This window comes from Dermacentor andersoni, chromosome 10, assembly GCF_023375885.2.
Source record: "Dermacentor andersoni chromosome 10, qqDerAnde1_hic_scaffold, whole genome shotgun sequence".
Classification (NCBI taxonomy): domain Eukaryota; kingdom Metazoa; phylum Arthropoda; class Arachnida; order Ixodida; family Ixodidae; genus Dermacentor; species Dermacentor andersoni.
In genome coordinates, this window is record NC_092823.1 from 55604707 (window position 1) to 55619111 (window position 14405).

The 14405-nt window shown below is 48.7% G+C and overlaps 1 protein-coding gene across 4 annotated transcripts in view; it reads left to right on the plus strand.

Annotated features, from left to right (window-relative positions):
- The window catches only part of LOC126543780 (CUGBP Elav-like family member 1-A), a 575682-nt gene that overhangs the window by 283964 nt on the left and 277313 nt on the right, over positions 1–14405 (plus strand). The window lies entirely within an intron of this gene.

Here is a 14405-nt window from a genome sequence, read left to right on the forward strand (position 1 = left end):
CTGTAGGCAGAACACGTAAGCTTATCTAAGTTCCCTTCCACCAGTGCAATGGGCAAGCCGCATGCGGCGAGTACTGCGAAAGAACAATGCGCATGCGCAGTACACCGTCGTGAACAGAAGCGCCAATATGCGCTGCGACGGCGGGCTCCACGTAATCCGGCCGAGGATCGTGCTGCAAACGCCAAGCTTTTATGCACCTTTGGTTGGATCACCCCTACCGGCTCGACTGTCGCCGTAATTGTGGGTGATTTCAACGTAGACGTGTCTCGGCCTCACGGAAAGGGGTTCGTGGCGTTTCTCTACGAAAGGTTCGGCATTCGGTGCTGAACAAACATCGGTGTGCCCGCGACGCGTGATCGGTCCTGTGTAGACCTGGAATTGGCCAAGAATATTTGGAGTGTCGTCACGGAGCCGCTGGGCCGTATGTCATAGCGATCATAAAACGATAGTCGCCTTGGTGCCCAAATAATAAATAAAAAAAAACGAACGCGAGAAGATTAAAAATGAGAAAAGAAATACATTAAGTATGTAATTTAATTTTTTTTTAAATCGTGGAAAAAGAAATCCATAGTGGTGTGGGTCTTATTTCAAATCAACATATCCATTATCAACATATTTATCACCATATATACAGCTGCGTCGGTCATACGCCATTCGCAGAGTGGAATGGCTCTGAATTTTTAACCAGTACCCAACGAGCATGTTTTATTCGTGGGTGATCGTATCACTGTTTCCTCTTACTTCTGCGGGCCAGTGGTGTTTCAACGTAGCGTCATCCTTTCTCGTTGTGTGACCACCCCCTCTCCTCCTCCTTTTTTTTTTTTTTTTTTCAGTTGGCTCACTAGTGCGGTTGTCGTTAATGGCCAAAGCAGCGGTTCTTCGTTTTAGTTATGCGACGCGCCTTGTTTGCTACATCGATAGCGAATCGTTTTAGCAATGCGTGTCTTCAAATGCACGTTTGTGCAAGTAAAATGTGTTGATGACATGGTAGCGTGTACCTGCATGTCCGCGTGTACTGCATTAGCGATAATAATGGTTGTGCGTCACATCACAAATCGATGGCTAAATAGATTAGGAACAGTCGTGTTCTACCGACACGAAACTACCTCGTTTCAACTGGCTTCACTAAACAAGAGAAATTGCAAGAGAAAGTTAGAGAGAGAGCACATACTTAAACTCATACAGTCGTCTGCAGCGTTCGTGCATGCGTGACGTATAAATCGATATTTCAAGCCGCAGCTGCAACTGGCCAATCGACAATTGGACTAGCATCTTGAGAAACACGAAGAGCGAAAATAAAATCACGGGACAAGCGCGAAAAAAAAAATGTTTGTTAGCTCATGTCCTGTTTGTTGCCTTCTCTTCTGTATTCGTCTTTCTTGCGCCGATAGGCCAGTCATGCCTTCTTACACACTCGCTCATCCTTCCGTTCATTTAAACAAACGAGAAGCTTTTTCGTCGCCGTCTGGAGTACAGGTTCTCCTTAGGGAGTCGAACGCGCGTGCGCGCCACTAGATGGAGCCACGACTGCGTCGCCGCTGTTGACTGAATTCTTATCTCGCCAGCTCTCTCTCTCTCTCTCTCTCTCTCTCTCTCTCTCTCTCTCTTTCTCTTTTTTTTTTTGCTGAATTAAGCTTTGCCGCCTAACCGAAAGGCAAGACACGCGCGGATTTGTTTCTCTCATCGACTGCATCTATTTCAACTTGAATATATTGCCTATCTGCATTCGGGAACTCCCTCCCTTGAAGGGGTGAAAGACGCCGCATCTGTAAATAAATGTGAAAGACGAAATGAGCTTTAAATAGAAAAGAATAAAAATAAACTGGTTGCTTCGGTGTGGAAAAGGGCAGCATTAAGGAAAAAAAAACAACGAGAGCACCTGTGTGAAGTGAGTGCTCGGAATAAGCCGAACTCCATTGAATCAATCCTAAGCAAAGCCTCGATGTTTATCGTCTCCTCCGCGTGCGCGAACTGTGCAGAGCGGTTGCTATGTAACACGCTTTCGCGCGAATCGAAACTTCGCTCGCGAATTTCGTTTCCTGTCTGCAGTACTCCCCCTCGCGCCATTTTCTTTTTTTTTTCTTTATTCGAGCGTGTGTGTGTGTGTGCGTGCGTATAGCCTGCTTTCCCTTTGGAACGTTTTTTCGGGCGACTGGGTTGTGTGCTCTTCCCTTCGTTTCACACAGTCTGCGCTTTTCCAGCAAGAACAAGTAAAAAATAAAGGCACCTTCTCGTGCAGAGCCGCATTTGCGTACTTATTCGCTGCGTGAGCGCCTTTGCCGCCTGCTGTCCAACGCCGACGCGCGCGCGTTTCGACGTCTCAACGCCGTGGTGCCTTCTTCTGGAATACATTTTGTTTTCGTTGTTTCCTTATCTCCTTCTTTCCCTCTTCCTTCCTTTCTTTCTTTAAAGTCTTCTAAACTGCGGCTGCTTGGTGTTCACCGCCGTCGCTTGGTTTCCTTTCTTTATTTCCCGAATCCAATGTTCGGCTTTCCCGAATCGGGAGTTCGGCTAAGCGCGCTGCGAACCCGTGGGCCGTCCTTTGGATTTGCACTCTGGTGCGCGCATTCAATGCAAATGCCGATTTAAAATAAGAGAAAATAGATGTGGAAGACGCAGTGTCGCGAGTCGCAGCCCTGCCCGAGAGAACGCCCTCGCTTTTCGGGGCCATCTTGAACTCGGCGCACCGCGTGGTGGGGGGGGGGGGGGGAGGAAGGAGGGGGAGCCTGCCTCTGCCAGAACACGCACTGGAGCGGCGGGTTTTCCCTGTCGCAGCTCGAAATTTAGTACGACGCTTGTGTCGATGCATGGATGGACGGATGGGCTGACTCGCGGATTGATTGGCTCTCTTGACTATGAGCACGCTTTGAGGTTTTCGTAGGCCTGATTTTGGTGTACGAGAACTGATATGAATACAAGTACTATCTATCTATCTAAGTGGCGCCGCCATGCTCTTATGTTCGCTGCGTTTATACTCGGCCTTTGGGGTCTGTGGTTAGCGTTCACAAATATTCGGATAATGCAAGTACTTATATGTCCCAGAAACGGTGACGTTCCTTTCGTTCAGTGTTTCCTACATTTGTTACGCTTCACCGCAGATTTCATTCACATCTGCCTTTGCTTTGTTCGAAGAAAAAAAAATATTGGAAGACTTTGGGTGATGTAATTGCTTACTCAACCTCTGTGTGAGGATGCTGCTACATTCCAACAGAGCGTGTTCAATCGTTTCTACGCTATTTCTTCGCTCTATAGAAACAGGAAAATACGGACACACTGAAGACACATAGCCTCGTCTAGGTGTAACCCCCCACCTCCTTTCGTATCCGCTGTCTCTTCTCTGCCCACGCTATGCGCGAGTAGTCGTCATTACAAAATGCATGCACAGACGTGTGCCGCATTCACCGCGTAAATATCAGAAGGTCCGGCCTCGGTAAAGCCGAAAACGTATCCTGCCTTTCCGCCTTCCATGTTAGATGCAGACTTAAACGAGACATCGGACTCGCTGTTATTTCACGCACGAGCAAGCTAATGTTCCTAAAGCTAGTGACTCTAAGGTCCAACGACAACTTAAGTTAGCCTGACGAAGTTAATCGTCTTTCGTAACTGGATTTAAACCTACTTGGCTGAAGTAAATTGCCCATTAGCCGAAGAGGGCATAACCTTTCTTAATTTCGCGTCCGAAACGCAGTGGGGTTCCGCCTGTGCGACGTAACGAACGCAGAAGTACTTTCGCGTTTAGTACAACAGTTCTCGAAAATCATTAGGTTAAATCTTCGGCACATTTAGAGTGCGGCGTAATCGTTTTTCACGGACAAACCGATTGGCTATAGTCCCGGGAAGGCGTCAGTCCTGCTCCTACGGGCGTCAGGAGGAGCTATAGCGGGGGGACTTCCAACGTGTAGACACTTCGTTTCTGCGATTTTACCCGGTTCCGGCCGCACTGTACACAGGATTGGCGTTTCTCGCATTCGAGAAGCGTATGCAGCTTACAATCGTCCTCCGACGTCCCCTCCATTTAGGACGCCCGCATCTATAGCCTCAGAATTTCTCATCGGTTGCTGTGGCGTGCGTGGCCCTTACCGTTTACTTCGGTTTTTCGTCGACTTGCTTCAGTTTCCTTTGCTAGATTTGTCTGTTTACTACGCGTTTCCTCAGTTCTCCCTTTCTTCCTTTCTTTTTCACTTTCCTTCTTTCTTTCTTGTTTGACCTTTGCTGTGTGTATGGAGTTTCTCCGTTCACAGCCTCTGTGCCTCTGGACGCACCCCGACGGAGTTGCTTTCCACTGTTTGCGCTTCGCGTCCGCGATACCCCTCCCCTCCCTTTTTTTTTTCCCGTAGCGCGAGTTTCAATTTGCCCGCGCCTGCGAAATGCGAGCAAATAGAAAGAGGTGGCGCAAACACTGGCCAAGGAAACGCGTCCCGGGAAAGAGGTAGAAAAGCGCTGGCGCCCGCGTTTTCCACAGGACGCGCGCGCCGTGGACTTGCACACTGCGTCGGGGACGCGCAGGGTTTTTCCCCTTCGGCCGGCAGCGAATAAGCCTCTCCCCTTCTACCTCCGAAGTTCCCGCGCGGTCTTTTTGGGGACGTGTGTGTCTGCGTCCCGCGTGTTCGTACGAATATCGATGTTCTTTTCTTATTTGCCGAGAAAGAGAAAGGTGTGTGGTGAGGGTGGGGTGCGTCGGTGAAGAGGCCCGTTCCTTTAGGGCGTCGCCTTGCGCCGAGCTGTATTTACAAATGCCGATTCTCCCCACTTCGATCGTGGGGAGAAGCGCATAATTTTCAGTGTCATCTTTTTCGTTACCGTTTCGCCCTTTTATGTTTTGTGTTGCCTTCGACGCGTGCTAGTCGGGTTGCGCTTTTCACGCTTCTCACTTTGTTCTACTCATTGTTTCTTTTTCGTCGTAAAATGGGGGGAGGGTGAGAGAGGGAGAGAGGTTAGAATGACATCTCGGCACCCATGGAGCGGTGGCGTCAGACTCGATCGACTGCTCATGTACAACCCTCCTACGCCCCCCCCCCCCCCCCCCCCCGCTTCCATTTGTGCGACATTCGACGTTTTTTGGCTTTTTTGGGCATTTCGGCCCCTTCTAGGGCTATCGCAGCAGACCGGGAACCGTCTGCTGCGTTAGCGCAGTCAGTTCCCGTGCCGTTGCTTCACGTTTTCCCTAATGGCGTCGTCGCGGCCGGCCAGGACGAGTTGGATTATGTGACGTTACTGCGACAGTATAAGGAGACGTGAAAGCGGAATCATCATCGCCCTTTTTTTTTTTTTCTTTAAGTCCTGGCTGCGATTCGACTTTTTGCCCCGATGCCTAACTGAAGCGCCAAACCGTGCGTTGTGCATCGTGGTCCAAGTTCCTCGGCGGTATTTACTGCGCTTCTGTACGCAACTCCTCTTGTATATATCGTCTTTTTTTTTTTTTTTCGTCGCCTTTCAGAATCGGGACTGACAGCAGGTAATTCCTTGCCAGGCCCGACAGTGAAGCGAAGTAGAAGGAGGGGACGAAAAAAAAAAAATGCCACAGTTTCGACCTTTTCCGAAGGCGAACGAGGTCTTTGAAATCTTCGACTCGCTTGTGCAACGTTGAAAACTGTTGTAACAGCTGGGGATGAACTCATCGCACCGGAGAAAATACGTTTGACCGAATCGGGCTGAATGGGCTAACAGAAAAGCAGTGGAAACAAACAACAAATATAATGGCGCCCTCATCGCGGCATATATGGCGCAAGCGAAAGCGAAGGCTGCGAGTTTTCGTGGACGGAAGTCTGAAAGAAAATTACCCGTGCGTGAATCGGGAAAAGGTTGAAGGCAAATAGGCTTCGACGGCTTTGCACGGCGATAACCGCGATTGGCCGTACGTCGTGCAGTCACACACACACACACAAACACACACAAAAAAAGAAAGGGACAAAGCAAAAACTGTGGAAAGCGGGGAGGTGATAGGACCCTCCATGTGGGCTTTGACTGAGAAATTTTTGCGCCGACGTTCTCGGAAAACTCATAAACCGCAATGCAGTGTCTTAGAAGAAGGAAAGGGGACTCGGGGGAGGAGGGGGAAGAAAGTTCGGCTTCACCTCGCGCTGCCGAACTTTCTCAGCTACCTCGAAGGTATAGCAGATGCGGGCCGTCGCTTCTGCGCTGATCTTCGGTGGTCGTGTTTGCAGTTCTCTTGGCTGTCATTTCGTTCACGCAAAGCAAATAAACTGGCATTGTTACGAAATTGTGAAACAGCCCCCCCCCCCCCCCCTTACTTTTCTTTTCTAGTTCGCTTGGGGAACCTTGGGGGAAACTGCCGTCAGAGAACTGTGGACGCTTTCGTAGCTTTGTTATTTGGCAGTTTTTTTTTTTTTAGATACTGTTGTAATCTTCTTTATTTCGCATGCAGACAGAGTCATCTCGCAATACGTGTCTCTCGTTGCCTCCGGTGCTTGTAACAACACAGGGCGTAGTAATCATAAGGTTGGCTGGCTGCCACGTCTTGTGTTTCTTCCTTTTTTTATTTTCATGTCGCTTAGCGGATTCAGCATATCAAGCGCACGACCGCGCGGTTGTTTGTCCCGCTGTCGCAGAACACGTGTGCACTCAGGCGCGGTATTGATGGCCGCCTCTAGCACGGAAGGCCTTACGGTTTTCCTCGGCGCTGGGAATTCCGCGCGCGACAAGCAGGTCGCGGTGGCTGTAAGGTGACTGAAGCGCATCGCTGCCGAGCTCGAGGTTGCCGGTTCGACTACCGCGCGCGGCGGCCGTAACTCTCCGCGGTCAGAGCGAAAGAAACGCTCTCGTGTGTATGCGCAGCTTCGGGAGGCTGGGTCGTTCGAATGGTAAGTTAATTGCGATTGGTCAGCGTTATTACCATGAGCAAGCCAGTCTCCCGTGCAGCATTGGGGGCACGTTAAATGTCCTTCGGGTCCTCAAAATTAATACGCAGCCCCCCTCCCTGCTTACTACGGCGTGCCTTACAACCAAATCGTGATTTTGGCACGTAACACTCCAGAGTTGAAGTGAAGAAGTCAGAAGAAAGAGCTAGCGCAAGATAGTAAACGAAAGCGAAAAAGAAAGCTGTATGTATGTATGTATGTATGTATGTATGTATGTATGTATGTATGTATGTATGTATGCATGCATCTGTGTGTGTGTGTGTGTGTGTGTGTGTGTGTGTGTGTGTGTGTATATGTATGTATATGTGTATGTATGTATTTTCATATCCTTTCGTTTTATTTCTGATAGCTTGTCAAGTGCTGACGCACCATCGAATGTGCACTTGCGCTCCGTACCTCTCCTTTAACTCTTCCTTTGCGACAGCAATTAAATGCTTGACATATTACCATCTGGCTGGGTCTCGCTTCTAATATTTGCGCTGTTACCTTTCCAAACGCATTGATTCAGGCGGCCTGCCTTTACATAAATATACCACTCCCCGCATCCTTGCACTGTTCAATTACTTTTTCTTTTTTTGTCCATATCGGGACACGTGCTTTTGGGCGAAGCTCGGTCTTCCCTCACCTCTCGAAAGCCGTCCCTCGCGGCCACGTGACTTCGAAGCTGGGCACGTGGGGAGCCTCCTAAGTGCGGGCCCGCGACTGGCGTTTCGTCATCGCTCGCAGTGCTTAGTATTGAAGGGGAGAGGGAGGGAAGGGGAAGGGAGTGCCCATTCCGCGGAGCTCTCCTCGCGGTGTGTCGTCCCGACCTGCTTTCATCTTGTCCGTTTTCTTCTGCCCGTGCGTCTCTCGATCTTTATTAATTTAACGGCGGACGGACGGCACAAGGTGCATCTCTCTTCTCGAGGGTCTCCCTGTGCCGTCGCGCTCTTGCCTTCTCCCTCCCCTTTGTTTTGCTATTTTTGCCTGAATTTACCCGGTTACGCCGCGTACTTACTCAGCCGCCAAGAACGGATGAAAAAAGATGGCGGGAACTTGGGGTACTACTGGGAGTGTAGGGAAGGAGAGCTTGCATTGCAGGGGTCTGGTTTGTTCATTAGAACGCAATCCCGACACAAGCCCCCCCCCCCTCTTTTCCCCCACTCTCCCTTTCTTACTTCCCGTACCTTGCGCCGTCCTCATCCCGCTTCGCCCCCTTTTTTTGTGCTTCATGCTTGCTTTTTTGTTCGTGTTATTATTTTTATTTTATTATTTGATTTCTTTCCTCTTCAGCGCCACGCGAAGTGGGTTCTGGGCTGGACAGGAAATTAAAGATTTTGTTCGTCTTGTGATCGATGCTTTGGACCTGATTAACTTCTACCTTGTGTATTTCTTTTGCTTTGTACGTTTTAACTTCGGGCTCGGGGCCTTTCATATCTCGGCGCCTGCGTGTTCATTTCGCCCCGCCGCGATATATTTTTTCGGCGTAGCGTCCCCGGTATGCTTACAGCCAGCAGCGGTGGGGGCAATGCGAACTTCTTCCCACTGCACGTGGCCGCACGGGAGTGGCGTTCCCGCACCGTGATTTCACCGGTTCGATGCGAACTTCTGATACGCAGCGTTTCGAAAGGCGCGCCCGAAAGTGAAATACCTTTTTACCTGAGAGGTATATTGCCGAACGTGCTTCGGAGTTGGACGCTGTTATCTCTGCCGTAATCTGGCGGCGCGCGTGCTCCGTGACTTTAATCAGACGAGCGACTTTGGCGGTGCCCTTGGCGCTGCCTCCTCCATTGCACTGGCATGAGTAGGGGAGGGTGGAGAGCTTTTGGTTATAGCGTTAACCACGCAAATCACTCGATTCCACGTCGAGGAAAAGTACCACTGTTTGCACACAATAATGTCTAGCCTTTCAGACTGCATTCGTGCACACACACAAAAAAAGCGATGTTATTTGAGCCAAAGGCGTATTTTGTAAAATTTAGCTATTCGCAACTTAACCTTTGCACGAGCTGAAGACGTCATCGCGAAGCACAGCCTGGCAGCCTACACAGCTTCGCCTTCCTTATCCCTCATCCATTCGATTAATAATGTTGTTACTCCCTTACTCCAAGATATCGCAAACGCTACCCTGGACTCAGCTTTTAGTTTCGCGCTCTTAAATCAGACTTTTGATGCATGCAATTATCAGGGTATCGACAATAACAGGTTGGGAATTTATGGGCTTAAAGCAATATAGGGTTCAGTTATTTTCACAGTTGACGTGTCCATTCGTGTGGGACAACTTAGTCTTCTTCTGTGCTGTGAAATTGAATTTTCGTTTGGCGCGATAGGACTTTCTTTTTAAATCTTGCTTAAAGTGTTCCTTCCGAAGCGTTGCTCAATTCGCGCTTCGCGAGACCCAGATAACTGGCTCGTGCTTGAGTGTGCACATCTACCGCTTACTTGTGTGCAGCGTTGAAATTACACCAAGCGAGTACCAGTGGGAATTTGAACACCGCCGAGCAGTGGCGCTGATAGAACGCTATTCAACCGCCCCGCGCGCATTATTTGTCCACTCGAGCCACGCAGCAACGCAGGTCTGTTAGCCTATCCGATATTCACGCGCGTGTACGTATATGCTGTATAGATAGATTGCACTGACGTCATCGTTGCCGCCATCTTGAGGCATTCGCATGTTGAGAGGCCTCGGAACCAAGAAACGCTAACAGCACGACGCGCACGTCTTGAACCTGCAGAAGCAAATTGATGACGGTGATAAACCAGTGTACAACGGTGGGTGTCAGCACGCAAAACGGTGCGCGCGTGGTGATATTTTGCGCTCACGTCATCGTGTCCGCCATTGTTTAATAACGCGCTGAGATGCCGCGTCCGTGACGTCAGGTGCAAACTGCCTATTCTGACCTAGCTTTTCCCTCGGTGCTTGCGGAATGATTACGCATACAGCGGTGCCTCTGTGCGCATCCAATCTGGAGACGCTATCGTATTAAAAGCGGTCGTAAGCTCTCGTGTGTTTTAGGCAATCGAAGACGATGAGTAAGTTGGAGCGGAAGGAAATGTCTGCGGTAGTATCAATCTTGGCTCACGCTGGTAGCAGCGACACGGCCAAAGTCATAAAAGCCTCCTATAAAGATGTTACTTCCAGGGTGTAATGGAAATTGCCCTTTATTTCTTTCCCCTCTCTCTTCCTCTCGAGCGATGTTTCTTTTTTCTGTACCCCACTGATACCAAGTTATAGCTTGGCTATAGATTGGTGTGCTTCGGTCTTGCTTTCAGGAGCGTTCCCGGACGCACTCCCATCTGGCCGGGCCGACCTGGCTTCTTAATGTGATTTCGTGAAGTGTTCCTTGGGGGATTTAATATTTCGCTGTAATAAAACGCTCCCGCATTTGCCGGAGAGTGGACGCAGCTGTTATATTGCATTAAAGCTGCCCGCCGTTCGCGGCATTGCGAAAACGCTCGATTGCTTCTATGTACTCGTCTTTCTTTCTTTTTTTTTTTGGAGAACTTTCTAAAAAGTTTTCGTGGCCCTGATGCCATCGACATATTGGGTTCGCTTATATTGAATTCCGCCAGGTGGCCGGAACTATCTTTATTTGATTTAGTTCCCTAATGAGTCCGCCGGCGTTTCTCGGGAAGTGCTGCGACGTTCTTAGGTTAAGCCGTATCTCGCTTCTTTTGGCGCGTGTCGCAGTAGCTAGTGGGAGTTTCGAAACATGGAAACACGGTATTCAATCGCTCCGTGTATGTATGGCCTGGCGTGAAGCAATACGCGGGCCTCCACCGAGGACATAAATTTGGTCTTAGGGTGGGCGGAGGAGGGGGGGGGGGGGGAGTATTCTTTGATTGGGTCCGTCCCGAGTCGCGCAGTGTTACAGCAGAGCTCCCCTGCTTCGTCAACACGAAGCGAAAGCACCAGAATTACCAAATCGGTGTCGGCTGGCGCGGTATCATTTAAACGTGTTGCTTGGTTTTTTTCAATGCAGTATGTGTGCATTAGCGAAAAACATACAAATGAAGCCCGTGGTAGTCGTCCGTGATTATACGCCGTGGGAGCGCCTATTCGCTATATATATATATGACGGCGCGCTGCTGAGCTCGAGGTCATGGTTTCGCTTCCCGCCGCGGTGGCAGCATTTATATGGGGGGGAAGTGCACGAAAAAAAAAAAAATACATGTGAGTGCGCCCCAACGAACCTTAGTTCAAATTAATCGGGATAGTCCCCCGTTTCTACGTGCCTGGTAATCAGATTGTCGTTTGGGTACGTCAAACCCCGGAATTTAATAAATTTCGTTGTGCCGGTAATTTTCCGCATCAAACCGCGGCGGCGATAACGACAGGGCGGCGACCGATTTCGCCACGTTCAGAGCGCATGTGCAGTCAGTCCTGTCGGCGCTTTCCCACGGCACCACGGCCGGAGTGGAGAAGGGAATTATAGTCGTCAATCTTTTTCCGTCATATGCAGTCGAGCGCCTTTACAACGAAATGACCTGTATAACGAAGGAGTAATTTTGTGCCGGTTCTGTTGGGAGCTGTGCAGTGCGTTACCTTTACAACGAAATGACCTGCATAACGGAGGAGTAATTTTGTGCCGGTTCTGTTGTGAGCTGAGCAGTGCGTTACCTTTACAACGAAATTACCTGCATAACGAAGGAGTAATTTTGTGCTGGTTCTGTTGGGAGCTGTGCAGTGGGTTACCTTTACAACGAAATGACCTGCATAACGAAGGAGTAATGTTGTGCCGGTTCTGTTGTGAGCTGTGCAGTGCGTTACCTTTACAACGACATGACCTGCATAACGAAGGAGTAATATTGTGCCGGTTCTGTTGGGAGCTGTGCACTGCTTTACCTTTACCACGAAATGACCAGCATAACGAAGTAGTTATTTTGTGCCGGTTCTGTTGTGCGCTGTGCAGTGCGTTATCTTTACAACGAAATGACCTGCATAACGAAGGAGTAATTTTGTGCCGGTTCTGTTGTGAACTGTGCAGTGCGTTACCTTTACAACGAAATTACCTGCATAACGAAGGAGTAATTTTGTGCTGGTTCTGTTGGGAGCTGTGCAGTGCGTTACCTTTACAACGAAATGACCTGCATAACGAAGGAGTAATTTTGTGCCGGTTCTGTTGGGAGCTGTGCAGTGCGTTACCTTTACAACGAAATTACCTGCATAACGAAGGAGTAATTTTGTGCCGGTTCTGTTGGGAGCTGTGCAGTGCGTTACCTTTACAACGAAATGACCTGCATAACGAAGGAGTAATGTTGTGCCGGTTCTGTTGTGAGCTGTGCACTGCTTTACCTTTACCACGAAATGACCAGCATAACGAAAAAGTTATTTTGTGCCGGTTCTGTTGTGAGCTGTGCAGTGCGTTACCTTTACAACGAAATTACCTGCATAACGAAGGAGTAATTTTGTGCTGGTTCTGTTGGGAGCTGTGCAGTGCGTTACCTTTACAACGAAATGACCTGCATAACGGAGTAATTTTGTGCCGGTTCTGTTGTGAGCTGTGCAGTGCGTTACCTTTACAACGAAATTACCTGCATAACGAAGGAGTAATTTTGTGCCGGCTCTGTTGGGAGCTGTGCATTACCTTTACAACGAAATTACCTGCATAACGAAGGAGTAATTTTGTGCCGGTTCTGTTGTGAGCTGTGCAATGCGTAACCTTTACAACGAAATGACCTGCATGACGAAGGAGTAATTTTGTGCCGGTTCTGTTGGGAGCTGTGCAGTGCGTTACCTTTACAACGAAATGACCTATATAACGAATGATTTTGGCGGCCCCAAACGCTTCGTTATAAAGGCGCTCGACGTTAATCGTTATAGCGTACTTTACCAGTCTAACTTGATATAGCATTGCTCTTTGGTGCCCCCGCAATGTTAAACTTCTCTGTGGAGACTGTTCTTCTAGACTACGAAAAGCCTTCACAGAGCGCTCTTTAGATGCTAAGCATTTCATGCAAGCAACTCTGGCGCCGGCAGTCCCGATTTGCGTTTGTTTGCCCGCCTCCTCGTGCGATACACGATGCTCTTTTCAATGCCATCGTGTAGACGTAGATGTGAAGCCTACATGTTGGTGGTACATCCATGCCCACTGTGAGGTATTGGCCGAGGACCGGGTAGTTCAATGTAATAATAAGGAAAATGAATTACAAAATAATGTCAACAAAGTATGTGAATAGGTATGTATTCTAGCTTATGATATTAATAGAATGCAGGAATAAATGCAAACAAAAATACGTCTAATCTGATCTGTTTTGTACAAGTATAATGAAACTTTAAGGTCTCAATTCATATAGTCGACATCTTTCTCACTCTGCAGTAAAATCCTGGATGGCAATGCCAACCTTCCTGTCGCTGTGCCCAAAGGTTGAGGCCCCCAAAGATAGTAAAGGTTTAACATTTAAGGTTAATCTAAGAAGGTGGAACAGTGTTTCTAAAGTTCTTTGCAATTCAGAACATCGTTCACGGTCAGTGAAAAACTGATCTAGTGTTTCATGTTCCCCGCAAGAGTGACAGTTCGGTGAGGGAACCAGACCAGCTCTGTTCAGGTAAAAATGTCGAAATGGAATTCGTTAGCGAAGTATAGTGACTGCGACTTGGAAGTGCCCTCGTTTGACAGTTTGCCATTCGAATAACGCGACAAACGTTGAAAACCCGAGGAGTTTGTTAAAGAAGGGGCGTGAAATTCACGCAGCGTCATTCGTCTCCCAAATCTAGCCCCCGTGATGAAAGCTGACGCCCGTTGCATTTGAATGACCGGGTCATTCAGGGACGCTTTCGCCAACGAATCTGCCATTTAGTTCAGAAATAGGCCCTTGTACCCGGCTACCCTATAAGCAATGCACTCAAAGCTAAATGAGGGGGCACTATCGATTTGAAAGCTCGCAAAACAGGGAAGTCATCGGAAGCATTGATGTAGGAGCACAGAGACACAGAATCTGTCGTGCGTCCCCTGTGGAATGTGCTGATGTACTTAGTTAATGGGAGGCTAGAATTAAAGCTAAAAATTTATGCTACTAAGTTCGGCACGAAGTCTGGGAGACGACGAGAAGACGACCAATCTAGAACAGAAAATATTTCAATTCCACACTTTTCTTCATTTTGGGAAGCATCATTGGCAGTAACTGTCTTGATCGTTATGTGCAAACAGTAATAATTGAAGATAGCCTTTAACGTGCGGTAAGATAGTGCTTTGGCACTTTTATGGAAAATATTAATGAACTGAACTCTAATGAAATTGGCCTTGCAACAAACAGGAGTCGCCTCACGAATTTGGACGTTGAGCTGGTCTAGGAGAGTTCGCACAAAAGTGATTTGAAGCGTGACCTTCTTCGCTGTTCGCGCCTTCGTCTTCATTCCGCGATCGCAATTTGCCGCCTGGATGATCACTCTCCACTGCGTCTCTTGCGAGCTACGTCCCCCTTGGGCCACTTGTTAGCCAGACTGGCTCGTCGATGTTTCGCAAGAGCGGAGGTCTGTGAATTGCCCCTTCCTTCACACGTGTGCTCTGGAATATGTTTCATGCAGTGGTTTACGTACTAAGAAAT